Here is a 20,384-nt window from a genome sequence, read left to right on the forward strand (position 1 = left end):
TGACCCCTTGTCCTGGACTTCCCCAACATCGGGAGCAATCTTCCTGCATCTAGCCTGTCCAACCCCTTAAGAATTTTGTAAGTTTCTATAAGATCCCCTCTCAATCTCCTAAATTCTAGAGAGTATAAACCATGTCTATCCAGTCTTTCTTCATAAGACAGTCCTGACATCCCAGGAATCAGTCTGGTGAACCTTCTCTGCACTCCCTCTATGGCAATAATATCCTTCCTCAGATTTGGAGACCAAAACTGTACGCAATACTCCAGGTGTGGTCTCACCAAGACCCTGTACAACTGCAGTAGAATCTCCCTGCTCCTATACGCAAATCCTTTTGCTATGAAAGCTAACATACCATTCGCTTTCTTCACTGCCTGCTGCACCTGCATGCCCACTTTCAATGACTGGTGTACCATGACACCCAGGTCTCGCTGCATCTCCCCTTTTCCTAGTCGGCCACCATTTAGATAATAGTCTGCTTTCCTGTTTTTGCCACAAAAATGGATAACCTCACATTTATCCACATTATACTGCATCTGCCAAACATTTGCCCACTCACCCAGCCTATCCAAGTCACCTTGCAGTCTCCTAGCATCCTCCTCACAGCTAACACTGCCCTCCCCAGCTTAGTGTCATCCGCAAACTTGGAGATATTGCCTTCAATTCCCTCATCCAGATCATTAATATATATTGTAAATAGCTGGGGTCCCAGCACTGAGCCTTGCGGTACCCCACTAGTCACTGCCTGCCATTGTGAAAAGGACCCGTTTACTCCTACTCTTTGCTTCCTGTTTGCCAGCCAGTTCTGTATCCACATCAATAATGAACCCCCAATGCCGTGTGCTTTAAGTTTGTAAACTAATCTCTTATGTGGGACCTTGTCGAAAGCCTTCTGGAAGTCCAGATAAACCACATCCACTGGTTCTCCCCTATCCACGCTACTAGTTACATCCTCGAAAAATTCTATAAGATTCGTCAGACATGACTTACCTTTTGTAAATCCATGCTGACTTTGTCCAATGATTTCACCACTTTCCAAATGTGCTGCTATCCCATCTTTAATAACTGACTCTAGCAGTTTCCCCACTACCGATGTTAGACTAACTGGTCTGTAATTCCCCGTTTTCTCTCTCCCTCCCTTCTTAAAAAGTGGGGTTACGTTTGCTACCCGCCAATCCTCAGGAACTACTCCAGAATCTAAAGAGTTTTGAAAGATTATTACTAATGCATCCACTATTTCTGGAGCTACTTCCTTAAGTACTCTGGGATGCAGCCTATATGGCCCTGGGGATTTATCGGCCTTTAATCCATTTAATTTACCCAACGCCACTTCCCGGCTAACCTGGATTTCACTCAATTCCTCCAACTCCTTTGACCCGCGGTCCCCTGCTATTTCCGGCAGATTATTTATGTCTTCCTTAGTGAAGACGGAACCAAAGTAGTTATTCAATTGGTCCGCCATATCCTTGTTCCCCATGATCAACTCACCTGTTTCTGACTGCAAGGGACCTACATTTGTTTTAATAATCTCTTTCTTTTCACATATCTATAAAAACCTTTGCAGTCAGTTTTTATGTTCCCTGCCAGTTTTTTTTCATAATCTATTTTTCCTTTCCTAATTAAGCCCTTTGTCCTCCTCTGCTGGTCTCTGAATTTCTCCCAGTCCTCCGGTATGCTGCTTTTTCTGGCTAATTTGTACGTATCATCCTTCGCTTAGATACTATCCCTGATTTCCCTTGTTATCCACGGATGCACTACCTTCCCTGATTTATTCTTTTGCCAAACTGGGATGAACAATTTTTGTAGTTCATCCATGCAGTCTTCCATTGCATATCCACCGTCAACCCGTTTAGAATTAATTGCCAGTCAATCTTGGCCAATTCACGTCTCATACCCTCAAAGTTACCTTTCTTTAAGTTCAGAACCATTGTTTCTGAATTAACAACGTCACTCTCCATCCTAATGAAGAACTCAACCATATTATGGTCACTCTTGCCCAAGGGGGCACGTACAACAAGACTGCTAACTAACCCTTCCTCATTACTCAATACCCAGTCTAAAATAGCCTGCTCTCTCGTTGGTTCCTCTACATGTTGATTTAGATAACTATCCCGCATACATTCCAAAAAATCCTCTTCCTCAGCACCCCTGCCAATTTGATTCACCCAATCTATATGTAGATTGAAGTCACCCATTATAACGGTTTTGCCTTTGTCGCACGCATTTCTAATTTCCTGTTTGATACCAACTCCAACTTCACTACTACTGTTAGGTGGCCTGTACACAACACCCACCAGCGTTTTCTGCCCCTTAGTGTTTCGCAGCTCTACCCATACCGATTCCACATCCTGCAAACTAATGTCCTTCCTTTCCATTGCGTTAATCTCCTCTCTAATCAGCAACGCTACCCCACCTCCTTTTCCTTTCTCTCTATCCCTCCTGAATATTGAATATCCCTGGAGATCGCTCGTCCTTAAGCGCCTTTTCCACAGCTTGAATTAATTCCACTATTTTACGTGGCTTATGTCCTCTGACAGGTTGGATTCTCTGAAGCTAATAGCTATCTCAATAGCAATAGCTGTTTGATTTCCAAACCGGTTCTCTAGGACACGAAATATATCATCTGCAGTGTTATAACTTGTGAGGCGGAGGTCTCTTGTAATTTTATCCTCCAGACTGTCCAGCAATTGAACCTTCTTCACCTCATTTGATCCAGTGGGTTCACCTTGCTTTTGCAGTGCTTCCCAATCCTTCCTCCATCTATAAAAGTCACGCTTGTTTCCAGTAAACTTAGGAAGGGCCGTGGGTCTCAGTCTGATGGCTGGTGAAGGATAATTGAAAGCATTCGCCGCTTGTGCTAATCCTTCAGCGTCCTTCTTTATTCTTGCCTGTATGAAGTCAGCCTTCCTGGAAACCAGCTTGGGGACGAGAAGCTCGAGTGTTCTTAGGTGTTTCTGGAAGCTCTCTTGCTCATCCAGAGGGACCCAATGTTTCCACCCACTGTACGTCTCCTTTGCAGTCTCTACCAGTTTCTGCAGGTGGTTAAGCATGAATTCCTATGCTTCTTGGTTGCTATTTGATGGTGCGGTGGCAGCAGCAGGTTCACATGCACCATCTGCTGTCTGTAGTGAGGTGGATAATTCAACATTTCCAAAGTTTGCCCATAGAGTGTCCTGGATGAGCCCTTTGACCTCTTTTAGTTTCGACTCACACTCCTTTGCAGTCTTTGCCAGGTCGGCTTTTTGCTGTTCAGTTAACACAGTTTCCTCATCTGCATCCAGCTCCGCCTCCAGCTCTGCAATGAGTCCAGCCTCCACATCGTCATTGGCTTCCATTACTTTTTCGGCCTCCTGCATGAGTTTGTTGAAATTGTTCCTGAGCTCCTCTTCAGACATTTCTTTATGGTTCCTAATGATGCTATTAACAAGGCGAGAGAATGCCCGTTTTGCTGTTATCCTCTTCAGCTTGAGCTGCTCAGCTGACTTTCCAGTAACTTCATCAGCCATGATTTATCTTGACTTAACTGTCTCTTTTCCAGGTTTCCAGATCTCCTGGTCACCACGGTTTTTCACTGTCAAGTCTTCTAATGTTTTTGCAGATTCCCCGCTTGAAAGGGATTTGATTTGTCTACCCCGAAATGATGAAATGGATTCACTCAGACCAAACACTTCTTTTCCACCTTTTTTATTTTCTCCTCCTTTTATTTTGGCAGATTAGTCTTTAGCTGTTTTTTTAGCAGTTTTAGTCTTTACCAGGTGAAAAACCTTTAGACACAAAGGCAAAAAATATACACATTACTGTAACCAAATATAAATAACAGAAAATTACATGTATCTAACATTCCAACATAGCAGCCATTTTGTTTTTTAAATAATTTTCACATTTCATTAAATGAAAAATACAAATAATGCCCACTACTGTTACCAATTTTTTAGCTTAATATCATATGAATCTTTACTGTTTTTTAACACATTTTATCATATTTTTTAAAATGCAATTATTTAAACTAACACCACACATAGCATATAAGTATTAGAAATTAGCTCACATTAGCCCTTAACCCCACAATGAAGCAGGATGCACTTTACATAGACAACAAACACTATCATCACCCTGTCATCTTTGTTAACAAACACCACCAATATTTCAAACTTTCTCAATCAACACGTTAGCCAGACAAGTTTCTCAGATATTAAAGGGTTAAACAGAGTCTCTGGGGCTGCAGTCTTCGGCTCAGTTCATTGGGAGTTCAGTCCTTACCGGCTGCCAATCGTGTCTGTAGAAAATCAGTCCTGCTTGCCTTTTCTGGCTATCGCGGCAGTCTTTTCGGACAGTCCTTTTGATTTACTGTTCATGTTTTGCCGCACGCAAGTCTCTTCTGTCTTCTTCACAGGCTTCTGGTGCTGTGTGCCCTTTGACCCCCGGGCAGAACTCGGCAGGCTGGGGTTCTGCCCACTTTAATCACTGCCTCGTGATTTCAATGTAGCATTTCTCTGCACCTGTTCTTTCATTTTAGTTTGACTTGACAGTCCTAGGGAATATCCTGTCAGGACCTGGAGACTTATCCACTTTTATATTTTTCAAAAGTGTCAGTACTTCTTTTACTTTGAACCTCATAGTATCCATAGCTACTCTACTAGTTTCCCTTACCTCACATAATTCAATATCCTTCTCCTTGGTGAATACCGAAGAAAATACATTGTTCAATATCTCCCCCATCTCTTTTGGCTCTGCAGATAGCTGTCCAATCTGTCTCTCCAATGGACCAATTTTATCCCTCGTTATCCTTTTGCTATTAATATAGCTGTAGAAACCCTTTCGATTTACTTTCACCTTACTTGCCAAAGCAACCTCATATCTTCTTTTAGCTTTTCTAATTTCTTTCTTAAGATTCTTTTTACATTCCTTATACTGCTCAAGCTCCTCATTTACTTCATGCTGCCTATAATTATTGTAGATCTCCCTCTTTTTCCGAACAAGATGTCCAATTTCCCTTGAAAACCAGGGCTCTTTCCAATTGTTACTGTTCCCTTTCAACCGAACCGGAACCTAAAGATTCTGTACTCTTAAAATGTCCCCTTTAAATGTCCACCATTTCTCTTCTACATCTTTCCCATAAAACAAAATGTTCCAGTTCACTCCTTTTAAATCATCTCGCATCTCATCAAAGTTAGCCTTTCTCCAATCAAAAATCTCAACCCTAGGTCCAGTTCTGACCTTCTCCATAATTATATTGAAACTAATGGTATTGTGATCACTGGACCCGAACTGTTCCCCAACGCATACCTCCGCCACCTCTCCCGTCTCATTTCCTAACAGGATGTCCAGCACTGCCCCTCCTCTAGTAGGTACCTCTATGTATTGCTGCAAAAAACTATCCTGCACACATTTTACAAACTCCAAACCATCCAGCCCATTTACAGAATGTGTTTCCCAGTCTATGTGTGGAAAGTTGAAATCTCCCACAATCACTACCTTGTGCTTACTACTAATATCTGCTATCTCCTTACATATTTGCTCTACCAATTCTCGTTCCCCATTTGGCGGTCTATAATACACCCCTATAAGTGTTACTACACGTTTCCCACTTCTCAGTTCCACCCAAATAGCCTCCCTAGACGAGTCCTCCAATCTATCCTGCCAAAACACTGCTGTAATATCTTCCCTGACTAGCAATGCAACACCTCCACCTCTTGCCCCTCCAATTCTATCACACCTGAAGTTATCCACTTTTATATTTTCCAAAATTGTCAGTACTCCCTCTTCTTTGAATCTCATAGTTTCCATAGCTACTCTACTTGTTTCCATTACCTCAAATAATTCAATATCCTTCTCCTTTGTGAATACCGAAGAAAAGAAATAGTTCAATATTGCCTGGGTTTCAACAACTAAGTTACAGAGAAAGGTTGAATAAGTTAGGTCTTTATTCTCTGGAGTGCAGAAGGTTAAGGGGGGACTTGATAGAGCTCTTTAAAATGATGAGAGGGATAGACAGAGTTGATGTGGATCAGCTTTTCCCTTTGAGAATAGGGAAGATTCAAACAAGAGGACATGACTTCAGAATTAAGGGACAGAAGTTTAGGGGTAACATGAGCGGGAACTTCTTTACTCAGAGAGTGGTAGCGGTGTGGAATGAGCTTCCAGTGGAAGTGGTGGAGGCAGGTTTGTTGGTATCATTTAAAAATAAATTGGATAGGCATATGGATGAGAAGGGAATGGAGGGTTATGGTATGAGTGCAGGCAGGTGGGACTAAGGGAAAAAAGTTGTTTGGCACGAACTTGTAGGGCCGAGATGGCCTGTTTCCGTGCTGTAATTGTTATATGGTTATATCTCCCCCATCTCTTTTGGCTCTGCAGATAGCTGTCCGCTCTGACTCTCTAATGAACCAATGTTATCCCTCGTTATCCTTTTGCTATTAATATAGCTGTAGAAACCCTTTGGATGTACTTTCACCTTACTTGCCAAAGCAACCACATATCTTCTTTTAGCTTTTCTAATTTCTTTCTTAAGATTATTTTTACATTCTTTATACTCCTCAAGCACATCATTTATTCCATTATGCCTATAATTATGGTAGATCTCTCTCTTTTTCCGAACGAAGTGTCCAATTTCCCTTGAAAACCAGGGCTCTTTCCAATTAATACTATTTCCTTTCAACCAAACAGGGACATAAAGATTCTGTACTCTTAAAATGTCACCTTTAAATGTCCTCCATTTCTCTTCTACATCCCTCCCATAAAACAAAATGTCCCAATTCACTCCTTTTAAATGTGGCCCTTGTGGCTAAAGCGATGGAGAGAAGGCAGGTACGGGATACTGAGTTGGATGATCAGCCATGATCATATTGAATGGCGGTGCATGCTCGAAGGGCCGAATGGCCTACACCTGCACCTATTTTCTATGTATCTAAATCCTTTTGCATCTCCTCAAAGTTAGCCTTTCTCCAATCAAAAATCTCAACCCTAGGTCAAGTTCTAACCTTATCCATAATTATATTGAAACTAATGGTATTGTGATCACTGGACCCGAAGTGCTCCCCAACACATACCTCCGCCACATGACCCATCTCATTTCCTAACAGGAGGTCCAGCACTGCCCCTTCTCTAGTAGGTACCTCTATGTATTGCTGCAAAAAATGATCATGCAGACATTTTACAAACTCCAAACCATCCAGCCCTTTTACAGAATGTGTTTCCCAGTCTCTGTGTGGAAATTTGAAATCTCCCATAATCACTACCTTGTGCTTACTACTAATATCTGCTATCTCCTTACATACTTGCTCTTCCAATTCTCCAATTCCAATGATGACGAGGAATGAACACGCTTCTGTTCACCATTCCTCAGACAGATCTATATCAAGGTCGTCCTCTCACCTAGCTTTAACTCTTTTCAGGTTTTGATTCCTAAAGACATCAGTTGAGAATATATACAGAGATCAGTCCTGTATTTGCAAAGGTAAGAGTGAGTTTATCCAACACTGTGACAGGCGGGAGATCAGGAAAAGAGGGACATTTTTTTCATGGCAAAGTGGCGGACCTGACGATATTTAAAGAAATGATTATGTCGGAGGCCATGTTTTTGTGTAGGTTATCAAAACTATCAAATATATTGTTAGTGTATGAATCCTTAATGCACATAAGACCATTCAAACCCCACTATCTAAAGGTTGAGTCAAGTGTGGTGGGGGGAAATAAATGGTTACTAAATGGTGAATGGGACCCAGAACTGTAGCTGATGTGAAATTATAGTGGCAGCTAAATTGATTAAAAAAAATTAGGGTGGATAGTACGACAGGGTTGGATGTAAATTGAGACGGTTTCAATGGCAGGGAGGAATATACTAAAGCTGGGAGAAACGAGGAATAACAAGACTGTGACTCAAGCAGACACCAGTCTGTATCTGGTCAGTGGAGCCAGAATAATATATTTTGGATATTGGATGCCCAGTAATAATGAATAAAGCTAGGAAGGCCCAGTCCACCTACTTCACAACCTCTTTGGAGAGTGAACTTATTGACCCTTGGAACCTTGTTACCCCATATAAAGGAGGTTATAGATTGGTTAACTGAGTTAAAAAAATGACTTGACTAGGAAGACCAGCAAACATTGGAACTAGTAAAGAAATCTGGGAAGTACAGTCAACTTCACCGACTGCACTCTCCCAGCCATAGTGAGAGGTAGAATACGCCATCTCTCAAAGTCAGCCTTCATTTGGCTAACTTGAGGCGTATAGTTAGCTGCAAACAGGGATGTGAAAGAGCAGGTAATGTGTATTCCTGGATATACAAAAACAACTTGAAATACGGGAAAGGGCAGGGATTCCTGTCGAATCAGTAGGGCTAGGTTGATGGGAAAGCATTCGCTTTTTGGAGGTTTAGTTTATAGCCAGAGAAAGTTCCAAACTGATCTAACAAGGACACAATTGCAGTGCCATTGGCTGTAGGGTCGCTCACATAAAGAAGGAGGTCATCGGCCTATAGAACACACAATGTTCCCTGTTTCCTCTCCTAATGCCCTGGAATAATGTGGATGACCTAAGTTCAATAGAAAGAGGCTCAATTGCAATCGCTAAAAGAAGCGGAGAGCGGCATTGATGAGTGCCACGTGTTAATGGAAAATAATCAGATCGTAAATAATTTATCAGTAAACATGCTAAAGGTGAATGATAAAGCTTAACCCAGGCTACAATTTTTTTGCCAAATCCAAACCTCTCCAAGACTCTGAACAAATATGGCCACTCCACTCGATCGAATGCTCTCACCGCGTCCAAAGAGATAACAACCTCTGGTCGCGGAGAAGCACCGGGCGAATAGACCACACTGGCCAGTCCATATAACCATATAACAATTACAGCACGGAAACAGGCCATCTCGACCCCTCTAGTCCGTGCCGAACACATAATCTCCCCTAGTCCCATATACCTGCGCTCAGACCATAACCCTCCATTCCTTTCCCATCCATATAACTATCCAATTTATTTTTAAATGATAAAAACGAACCTGCCTCCACCACCTTCACTGGAAGCTCATTCCACACAGCTACCACTCTCTGAGTAAAGAAGTTCCCCCTCATGTTACCCCTAAACTTCAGTCCCTTAATTCTCAAGTCATGTCCCCTTGTTTGAAGCTTCCCTACTCTCAGTGGGAAAAGCTTTTCCACGTCAACTCTGTCTATCCCTCTCATCATTTTAAAAACCTCTATCAAGTCCCCCCCTTAACCTTCTGCGCTCCAAAGGATAAAGTCCTAACTTGTTCAACCTTTCTCTGTAACTTAGTTGCTGAAACCCAGGCAACATTCTAGTAAATCTCCTCTGTACTCTCTCTATTTTGTTGACATCCTTCCTATAATTAGGCGACCAAAATTGTACACCATACTCCAGAATTGGCCTCACCAATGCCTTGTACAATTTTAACATTACATCCCAACTTCTATACTCAATGCTCTGATTTATAAAGGCCAGCACACCAAAAGCTTTCTTTACCACCCTATCTACATGAGATTCCACTTTCATGGAACTGTGCACAGTTATTCCCAGATCCCTCTGTTCACCTACATTCTTCAATTCCCTACCATTTACCATGTACGTCCTATTTTGATTTGTCCTGCCAAGATGTAGCACCTCACACTTATCAGCATTAAACTCCATCTGCCATCTTTCAGCCCACTCTTCCAACTGGCATAAATCTCTCTGTAGACTTTGAAACTCTTCTTCATTACCCGCAACCCCACCTATCTTAGTATCATCTGCATACTTACTAATCCAATTTACCACACCATCGTCCAGATCATTGATGTACATGACAAACAACAGTGGACCCAACACAGATCCCTGTGGCACCCCACTCGTCACTGGCCTCCAACCTGACAAACAACCATCCACCATTACTCTCTGGCATCTCCCATTCAGCCACTGTTGAATCCATCTTGCTACTCCACCATTAATACCCAACCATTGAACCTTCTTAACCAACCTTCCATGAGGAACCTTGTCAAAGGCCTTACTGAAGTCCATATACACAACATCCACTGCTTTACCCTCATCAATTTCCCGAGTAACATCTTCAAAAAATTCAAGAAGATTAGTTAAACATGACCTTCCAGGCACAAATCCATGTTGACTGTTCCTAATCAGACCCTGTTTATCCAGATGCTTATATATATTATCTCTAAGTATTCTTTCCATTAATTTGCCCACCACTGACGTCAAACTAATAGGTCTATAATTGCTAGGTTTACTCTTAGACCCCTTTTTAAACAATGGAACAACATGCGCAGTACGCCAATCCTCCGGCACTATTCCCGTTTCTAATGACATTTGAAATATTTCTGCCATAGCCCCTGCTATTTCTACACTAACTTCCCTCAATGTCCTAGGGAATATCCTGTCCGGACCTGGAGACTTATCCACTTTTATATTTCTCAAAAGTGTCAGTACTTCCTCTTCTTTGATCCTCATAGTTTCCATAGCTACTCTACTTGTTTCCCTTACCTCACATAATTCAATATCCTTCTCCTTGGTGAATACCGAAGAAAAGAAACTGTTCAATATCTCCCCCATCTCTTTTGGCTCTGCAGATAGTTGGCCACTCTGACTCTCTAATGGACCAATTTTATCCCTCGTTATCCTTTTGCTATTAATATAGCGGTAGAAACCCTTCGGATTTACTTTTACCTTACTTGCCAAAGCAACCTCATATCTTCTTTTAGCTTTTCTAATTTCTTTCTTAAGATTCTTTTTACATTCTTTATACTCCTCAAGCACCTCATTTACTCCATGCTGCCTATAACTATTGTAGATCTCCCTCTTTTTCCGAACCAAGTGTCCAATTTCCCTTGAAAACCATGGCTCTTTACAATTTTTACGATTTCCTTTCAACCGAACAGGGACATAAAGATTCTGTACTCTTAAAATTTCACCTTTAAATGTACTCCATTTCTCTTCCACATCTTTCCCATAAAACAAACTGTCCCAATTTACTCCTTTTAAATCCTTTCGCATCTCCTCAAAGTTAGCCTTTCTCCAATCAAAAATCTCAACCCTAGGTCCAGTTTTGTCCCTCTCCATAATTATATTGAAACTAATGGTATTGTGATCACTGGACCCGAACTGTTCCCCAACGCATACCTCTGCCACCTGACCCATCTCATTTCCTAACAGGAGGTCCAGTACCGCCCCTTCTCTAGTAGGTACTTCTATGTATTGTTGCAAAAAACTATCCTGCACACATTTTACAAACTCCAACCCATCCAGCCCTTTTACAGAATGTGTTTCCCAGTCTATGTGTGGAAAATTGAAATCTCCCACAATCACTACCTTGTGCTTACTACTAATATCTGCAATCTCCTTACATATTTGCTCTTCCAATTCTCGCTCCCCATTTGGCGGTCTATAATACACCCCTATAAGTGTTGCTACCCCTTTCCCATTTCTCAGTTCCACCCAAATAGCCTCCCTAGACGAGCCCTCTAATCTATCCTGCCAAAGCACTGCTGTAATATCTTCCCTGATAAGCAATGCAACACCTCCACCTCTTGCCCCTCCAATTCTATCACACCTGAAGCAACGAAATCCTGGAATATTTAGTTTCCAATCACAGCCCTCCTGCAACCATGTTTCACTGATCGCCACAACATCATACTTCCAGGTGTCAATCCAGGCTCTAAGTTCATCCACTTTTCTTACAATGCTCCTAGCATTAAAATATACACATTTAAGAAACCCACCCTCTCTTATTCTCTGATTATTTTCTTTTTCTTCTCTCTCCCCTACATTTTGGGTCAGAGTGCTACCATTCTCTGCCCCCTGCTTCACACACTGACTGCTAGCTTTCCCAATTTGAGTCCCTCCCCCCAACCATACTAGTTTAAAGTCTCCCCAGTAGCCTTTGCAAATCTCCCCGCCAGGATATTGGTCCCCCTTGAGTTCAAGTGCAACCCGTCCTTTCTGTACAGGTCGCACCTTCCCCAAAAGAGGTCCCAATGATCCAGAAACTTGAATCCATACCCACTACACCAGTCCCTCATCCACGCATTTATGCTCCACCTCGCTCCATTCCTACTCTCACTGTCGCGTGGCACAGGCAGTAATCCTGAGATTGTTACCTTTCCAGTCCTTCTCCTTAACTCTCTACCTAACTCCCTAAATTCTTCTTTCAGGACCTCTTCTCTTTTTTTACCTATGTCATTGGTACCTATATGCACCACAACCTCAGGCTCCTCTCCCTCCCATTTCAGGATTTCTTGGACACGTTCAGACACATCCCTGACCCTGGCACCAGGGAGGCAAACTACCATCCGGGACTCCTGTCTGCGTCCACAGAATCGCCTATCCGACCCCCTGACTATAGAGTCCCCTATTACAATTGCCATCCCCTTCTTTTCCTTACCCTTCTGAGCAACCAGACCGGCCTTTGTGCCAGAGGCCCGGCCGCTGTCGCTGCCCCCAGGTAGGCTGTCTCCCCCACCCTTACTCAAACATGAGTACTTATTTTCAAGGTGTACAGCCACCGGGGTACTCACCAGACCCTGCCTCTGCCCATTGCCCTTCCTAACTGTGACCCAGTTTTCTGTCTCCCGTGGTCTTGGAGTGACCACCTCCCTGTAACTCCTTTCTATGACCTCCTCGCTCTCCCTGAGCAGACAGAGGTCATCGAGTTGCTGCTCCAGGTTCCTAACGCGGTCCCTTAGGAGCCCCATCTCGACGCACCTGGCGCAGATGTGGATGTCTGGAGAGCACTCAGACTCCATGACCTCCCACATCTGACATCCAGAACAGTAAACTGCCCTGGCCCTCATTCTCCCCCTTATCCAAATACAATAAAGCCTTACAATTACAATACAATACAAGCCAATCAGCTGCTTCCTCTGATCCTCGTCCACCAATCAGAGGCTTCCACCAATCAGAGGCTTCCACCAGAATCCTTCTCTGGAAGTGAGATGGAACGTTACAGATTTGGGTAACTTACAGCTGCAGGTAAGTCCTCCTCTCACCAACGGCTCCCCGGGCCTCTGTAGAAGCAAACCCCGCGCTGTATTTATACTTACAGCTGCAGGTAAGTCCTCCTCTCTCCAACGGCTCCCCGGGCCTCTGTAGAAGCAAACCCCGCGCTGTATTTATACTTACAGCTGCAGGTAAGTCCTCCTCTCACCAACGGCTCCCCGGGCCTCTGTAGAAGCAAACCCCGCGCTGTATTTATACTTACAGCTGCAGGTAACTCCTCCTCTCACCAACGGCTCCCCGGGCCTCTGTAGAAGCAAACCCCGCGCTGTATTTATACTTACAGCTGCAGGTAAGTCCTCCTCTCACCAACGGCTCCCCGGGCCTCTGTAGAAGCAAACCCCGCGCTGTATTTATACTTACAGCTGCAGGTAAGTCTTCCTCTCTCCAACGGCTCCCCGGGCCTCTGTAGAAGCAAACCCCGCGCTGTATTTATACTTACAGCTGCAGGTAAGTCCTCCTCTCTCCAACGGCTCCCCGGGCCTCTGTAGAAGCAAACCCCGCGCTGTATTTATACTTACAGCTGCAGGTAAGTCCTCCTCTCTCCAACGGCTCCCCAGGCCTCTGTAGAAGCAAACCCCGCGCTGTATTTATACTTACAGCTGCAGGTAAGTCCTCCTCTCACCAACGGCTCCCCGGGCCTCTGTAGAAGCAAACCCCGCGCTGTATTTATACTTACAGCTGCAGGTAAGTCCTCCTCTCTCCAACGGCTCCCCGGGCCTCTGTAGAAGCAAACCCCGCGCTGTATTTATACTTACAGCTGCAGGTAAGTCCTCCTCTCTCCAACGGCTCCCCGGGCCTCTGTAGAAGCAAACCCCGCGCTGTATTTATACTTACAGCTGCAGGTAAGTCCTCCTCTCTCCAACGGCTCCCCAGGCCTCTGTAGAAGCAAACCCCGCGCTGTATTTATACTTACAGCTGCAGGTAAGTCCTCCTCTCACCAACGGCTCCCCAGGCCTCTGTAGAAGCAAACCCCGCGCTGTATTTATACTTACAGCTGCAGGTAAGTCCTCCTCTCTCCAACGGCTCCCCGGGCCTCTCAGTCGGCGGATATTAGAAAAGGAATGACGATTTTTAATGAAACCTGTTTGGTCTTCTGAGATTATTTTAGGAAGTTGGCATTCTAAACGGCAAGCCAGCCTTGCTGATCGATCTTGGCCCAGGAACACCAAGGATGTCGCTGCCGTAGACCTTTGCAGCCTACCTGCGGCCGTTGCCGCCGACCTTCACCGATTCACCGACACGGCCGATCCTTGCTGTCTCAACCATGACGCCGACCCTCGCTGTCTCACCGATGACGCCAAACCTCGCTGCCTCCGCGATGACGCTGACCCTCGCTGCCTCACTGGAGCCGCCAACCCTCGCTGCCGTTACGTTCATTCACTGACCAGCACTTCCGACGCTTCGCCCGCATGCCACTCCACTCCCCGCGGGCCTCGACCAGCGACTCTGCTGGCCATGGCCACTCCATCACCCACCAGTGGGCCGCAGCCGTCGCCTTACCAGAGTCCTAGGCTCAGCAACGAGCCCGGAGTCTCCACACTGCAGACTCTCACACCACGTGGTTTGACTACGCTGGGTACTAATGCTTACCCTCCTCCCACAAGGAACTCCCGATAGACAACAGGCAATAGTTGCAGTATGCCATTCGGCCCTTCGAGCCAGCACCGGCATTCAATGTAATCGTGGCTGATCATCCACAATCAGTACCCCGCTCCTGCCTTCTCCCCATATCCTCTGAACCGCTATCTTTAAGAGCCCTATCTAGCTCCCTCTTCAAAGTATCCAGAGTACCTGCCTCCACCGCCCTCCGAGGCAGAGAATTCCACAGACTCACAACTCTCTGTGTGAAAAAGTGTTTCCTTTTCTCTATTCTAAATGGCTTACTCCTTATTCTTGAACTGTGGCCCCTGGTTCTAGTCTCCCCCAACATCGGGAACATGTTTCCTGCCTCTAGTGTGCCCAACCCCTTATCTTATATGTTTCAATAAGATCTCCTCTCATCCTTCTAAATTCCAGATCATACAAGCCCAGCTGCTCCATTCTCGCAGCATATCTCAGTCCCGCCGTCCCGGGTATTAACCTTGTGAACCTACGTTGCACTCCCTCAATAGCAAGAAGCCCTTCCTTAAATTTGGAGACAAAAAACTGCACACAATACTCCAGGTGTGGTCTCACTGCAGGAGAACCTCTTTGTTCAACTGCTCTTGTTATGAAGCCCAACATGTTTTTCGCTTTCTTCACTGCCTGCTGTATCTGCATGCTTACTTTCAGTGACTGATGACCAAGGACCCCCAGATCCTGTTATACTTCCCCTTTTCCCAACTTGACATAATTCAGATAATAATCTGCCTTCCTGTTTTTGCCACAAAAGTGGATAACCTCACAGTAAAATGCAGCGCCAGAGACCCGGGTTTAATCCCGACTACGGGTACTCTGTATGGAGTTTGTACGTTCTCCCTGTGATCTGTGTGGGTTTTCTCCGAGATCTTCGGTTTCCTCCCACACTCCAAAGACGTACAGGTTTGTAGGTTAATTGGCTGGATAAAAATGTTAAATTGTCCAAGTTGGCGATATTCACTGCCGACTGCAAAACTCAGAAGGTTCTGAATAGCTGCGGTCCCAGCATAGAGCCTTGTGGTACCTCACTAGTCACTGCCTGCCATTCTGAAAGGGATCCATTAATCCCTACTCTTTGTTTTCTGTCTGCCGACCAATTTTCTATCCATGTCAGCACTCTACCCCCAATACCATGTGCCCTAATTTTGCCCACTATTCTCCAATGTGGGACCTTATCACTGGGTCTTCCCCCTTGAAGCAGGTGACCACAGCTACACCTCACCCATACCATCAGTCTGAAGAAGGGTCTCGACCCGAATCGTCACCTATTTCCTTCTCTCCATAGATGCTGTCACACCCACTGAGTTTCTCCAGCACTTTGGTCTACATTGTGTCTATCTTCGGTTTGTGAGATCCAAAATCAATCACAAACTCTTTAGAGACAAAATCAAAGAAACAAGTTTTCCTTTATTACATTTCTGCGCAGAAAAGGGTGTCCCTCCTCTATCATCCTCTAGAGACACACAAAAATGGAGGTTGTATCTATCTTTTATACCTTTCTTCACTATGGTCACTACCTCATGTCTCCCCATCGAGCTTCGTCCAATCATAACATAAAGCCCACATTCCCACGAGAACGTCCAGAAACGTCTCGGAACATCTCCTGACGTCAAAGGCTTCTGCTGGAGTTTTTATCTGTTACTTCTTTATCTAGAAGTTCCCTCTGTCCTGTATATTGTTACTTTCTTCTACCAGCAGTCTGGCTTCTGCTGACACCTTATTTCTTTCTAAGTTATATTTTTCAGAGTTCTAGTATAAATCAACCATCCCTATTAACCCTTCTCTCACAGGTTTAAACCAGCATCCGCAGTCCCTTCCTCCACGCGTTGATCGGTCACTGGTGGGCTAAAGTTTGGAAACTAAGCGCTTGGACATGTGCGTAGACAAGACAGGTTTAGAGCGGAGAATGGGCCAAACGTTGGCGTTAAGAACTGCGAAACCCTCACCAAGATGGCCGCCGCCAACCAGCGACACCGACCCGTACCCTTCAGCAAGATGGCCGCCATCATCCCCTCATTCAGATAGTCGTCATGAACCCCCTCATAAAGATGGCCGCCGGCTGCCGAACTCACATGCCCTCACCAAGATGGCCACCCGCCGGTCCCGCCCCGGGCCGATTCTCCCGATCGCCCGGATGAAAGATGGCGGCGGAGAAGCGGCGGTTGGTGGCGTCACTACCGACGGAGCTGAGGTAAATAATGTTATAAATCAGCATCAGCTGCTGCAGCGGATTGAGCGGGATCTGTGGGATCAATATGGGGAGAGAACCGAGTGAGGTAAATTACCACATACTACACGGTCTGGAGTAAATATCATAAACTCACCGTCTGGAACAGCGTCCTGGGATAAAACACGTTATAAACATCTCCCTCCCTCTGGCTCTAAATAATCAATAAATCACCAAATCAACTACACATCCGGGGAAATAAACCCGGTCTGGGGAAAACTGAGGAAAATAATGTTCTAAACCCACAGGGGAGTGGAATAAACTGGGCTGCGGAGTCGGACTTAAAACATCTGACCCCGACCCCGAGTTATAATAATTGTAAATCTGCTGTGATGACATATGTTCTATGTTTCTATAGCTCTAGGGGCTAGTGGAATCAAGGGATATGGGGGGGAAGGCAGGCACGGGTTATTGATAGGGGACGATCAGCCATAATCACAATGAATGGTATGTTAGCATTCATAGCAAAAGGATTTGAGTACAGGAGCAGGGAGGTTCTACTGCAGCTGTACAGGGTCTTGGTGAGACCACACCTGGAGTATTGTGTACAGTTTTGGTCTCCAAATCTGAGGAAAGACATTCTTGCCATAGAGGGAGTACAGAGAAGGTTCACCAGACTGATTCCTGGGATGTCAGGACTTTCATATGAAGAAAGACTGGATAGACTTGGCTTGTACTCGCTAGAGTTTAGAAGATTGAGGGGGGACCTTATAGAAACTTACTAAATTCTTAGGGGGTTGGACAGGCTAGATGCAGGAAGATTGTTCCCGATGTTGGGGAAGTCCAGGACAAGGGGGTCACAGTTTAAGGATAAAGGAGAAATCCTTTAGGACTGAGATGAGGAAAACATTTTTCACACAGAGAGTGGTGAATCTCTGGAACTCTCTGCCACAGAAGGTAGTTGAGGCCAGTTCATTGGCTATATTTAAGAGGGAGTTAGATGTGGCCCTTGTGACTAAAGTGATCAGGGGGTATGGAGAGAAGGCAGGTACAGGATACTGAGTTGGATGATCAGCCATGACCATATTGAATGGCGGTGCAGGCTCAAAGGGCCGAATGGCCTCCTCCAGCACCTATTTTCTATGTTTCTATGTTTGTTTCTATTACACAAGATGGCATTTCATAAGAATCACATGAATCATAGGGCTTTTAAACCCACGTCCATAACATTTTGAGTCTAATGGTTGAAGCTGTACTATAGGGGGTTTGCACATAAGGTCATCGGGTCAAAGAGCGTAACGCACGGAGTAGCTCAATCCATCTGGAGGACATCGCAGCTTCCGGTATATGTTGTTAAAACACGAAACGCGTACTTTCCTACATTTATAAACCGCCAAAATGTTGAATTTTTGCGCTGTAAAAAATTGTGGAAGTCGGGGTAAGAATTCCAAAAGTGAAGCGAAATGAAGGTAAAGAGCAGCGAGAGCTGAAGGGACAACAGCAGCTAAGGTGCTTGGCGAGCATTGGCCGTACCATTATCAAAATTGAAAATATTGGGAATTATCACGTTTGCTCACAGCATTTCATCAATAGTTAGGCATTATTTGTGTTTTTGCTTGATTCCTTTGGTATCTAAAAAGTCTCAGAAGTAATAAATCTGGCTGTAAATTTTGCTTCAGAGCCACTTGAGAACCATGGGCGATTTTAAAATTTTACAGCCAGATTTATCACTTCTGAAACTTTTTAGATGCCAAAGGAATCAAGAAAAAACACAAATAATGTCTTACTGTTGATGAGATGCAGTGAGTAAACGGCCAATGCTCGCCAAGCACTTTGGCTGTTGTTGTCCCTTCGGTTCTATCCACCGTAATTTTTCCACACTTTTGGAATTCTGAAGTAGGCTAAATGTCTCTCACGCTTATCCCGATTTGCATAATTATTGACAGCGCAAAAATTTACCATTTCGTCGGTTGGGTTTTAACGAGCCCGCTACGCTCGAAACAATGGTCAGTGCATACCTGCAGTTCATCGCGTGTACTCCAATTGGCGTAGCGTGGCAACAGTACGGGTCATGGGTCGTGACCCAACTGCCGTGCAACCTCCCTATAGGGGGGTTGCACGTAAGGTCATCGGGTCAAAGGGCGTGACGCACAGAGCAGCTCAATTCATCTGGAGGACATGGCAGCTTCTGGCCTACACTTAACACACAAAACAGTACTTCCTTACCTGTTAAAAACTGCCGAAATGGACAATGTTTGCTCTAATTAATTGTGGATGGTGACTGAGCGCTCTGAACCAAATGCTCTAGTATTTTTGCTCTAAACCCGAGCGCTAAGCAACCGAAGGAGCGCTTCGCTCGGGACAGCCCCCACTCTCACCCCGGGGTCAGCGCTGTCGGGCCACGGCCGCCCTCCACCCACCATCTCCCCGTGCCGCCGCACTGTCACGGGCTGTGAGTCGGCAGCGCTCACACACGGGGCTGGGTTGAGCGGGCCCACGGCTCAGGGCAGTGGACACATGGGGACAAAAACCTGGCAACGTCCCCGTCAGCTGCAGCAGAGTTGGGGACAGTCTGGTCCCTCTGCCAACCCAGAGTCACTGACCACGTGTACTCCAGTTGGCGTTGCGTGGCAACATTACGGGTCATGGGTCATGACCCGACTGCCGTGAAACCTCCCTATTGTGGTTTTTATAGTGCTTATTCTTGAAAAAAAAAACATAATTATGCTAAAAGAAAATAAAATTACAAAAAGGACTATGATAATTAAAATTCCATTGAATTAAATAAAAATTATAAAAACATTACTACAAAATGTATAAAACTACGGCCACAGGTATGAGCTAAATGGTTAAATTATGACAAAAAAAATTTTTCAAGTGCAAAGTTTCAAGTTTCAAGTGTTTACTCAGAGAGTGGTAGCTGTGTGGAATGAGCTTCCAGTGAAGGTGGTGGAGGCAGGTTCGTTTTTATCATTTAAAAATAAATTGGATAGTTATATGGATGGGAAAGGAATGGAGGGTTATGGTCTGAGCGCAGGTATATGGGACTAGGGGAGATTATGTGTTCGGCACGGACTAGAAGGGTCGAGATGGCCTGTTTCCGTGCTGTAATTTTTATATGGTTATATGGTTAATAGAAATGAAAAGTAAATGCATAGGTAGTTAAGTTTGCTACAAAACTACATACCTAAAATTTATTAATAACTTGTCCTTCGGAACAAAATTGCTTCTGCCAGATCCTCTTTCATCAAAGCCCTTAAATCTGATTTATTTATTTTCAGTGCAGAGAACAGTCTCTCCACACGACGTGAGTGGCTGTTACTATCATATCTGCAAACGTTACTATTTCTGGATAAGTAGGGATGACGGGGAATTATAAACAAGTTAGTGTGACATCGGTGATTGGGAAGATGCTGGAGTCAAATATTAAAGAAGTTATAATGGTGAATTTGGATAACAGAAACGGATTGGCCCAAGTTGGCAAGGACTTATGAAAGGGAAATCATGGTTGACTAATCTGGAATTTTTGAGGATGTGGCAAGTAAAATGGATGAAGGAGAGTCAGTGGATGTAGTGTATCTAGACTTTCAGGAAGCCTTTGAT

At 44.6% G+C, this 20,384-nt stretch overlaps 1 protein-coding gene and 1 long non-coding RNA gene across 2 annotated transcripts in view; one reads left to right on the forward strand and one right to left on the reverse strand.

Annotated features, from left to right (window-relative positions):
* Positions 1 to 6,877: 6,877 nt before the first annotated feature.
* Positions 6,878 to 20,384, reverse strand: part of LOC116982144 — a 17,841-nt gene continuing 4,334 nt past the window's right edge. Inside the window, exons 2-3 of the long non-coding RNA XR_004414368.1 lie at positions 14,443 to 14,446; positions 6,878 to 6,889 (exon numbers count right to left, since the gene is read on the reverse strand). This is a non-coding gene — a long non-coding RNA (uncharacterized LOC116982144). The remainder of the gene's footprint in view (positions 6,890 to 14,442; positions 14,447 to 20,384) is intronic.
* Positions 16,733 to 20,384, forward strand: part of LOC116982125 (zinc finger protein 501-like) — a 10,188-nt gene continuing 6,536 nt past the window's right edge. Inside the window, exon 1 of the mRNA XM_033035449.1 lies at positions 16,733 to 16,805. The gene's annotated coding sequence lies outside the window, so the exon portion shown is untranslated. The remainder of the gene's footprint in view (positions 16,806 to 20,384) is intronic.

The sequence above is a fragment of the Amblyraja radiata genome, chromosome 16 (genome assembly GCF_010909765.2).
Source record: "Amblyraja radiata isolate CabotCenter1 chromosome 16, sAmbRad1.1.pri, whole genome shotgun sequence".
In the NCBI taxonomy this organism is placed as follows: domain Eukaryota; kingdom Metazoa; phylum Chordata; class Chondrichthyes; order Rajiformes; family Rajidae; genus Amblyraja; species Amblyraja radiata.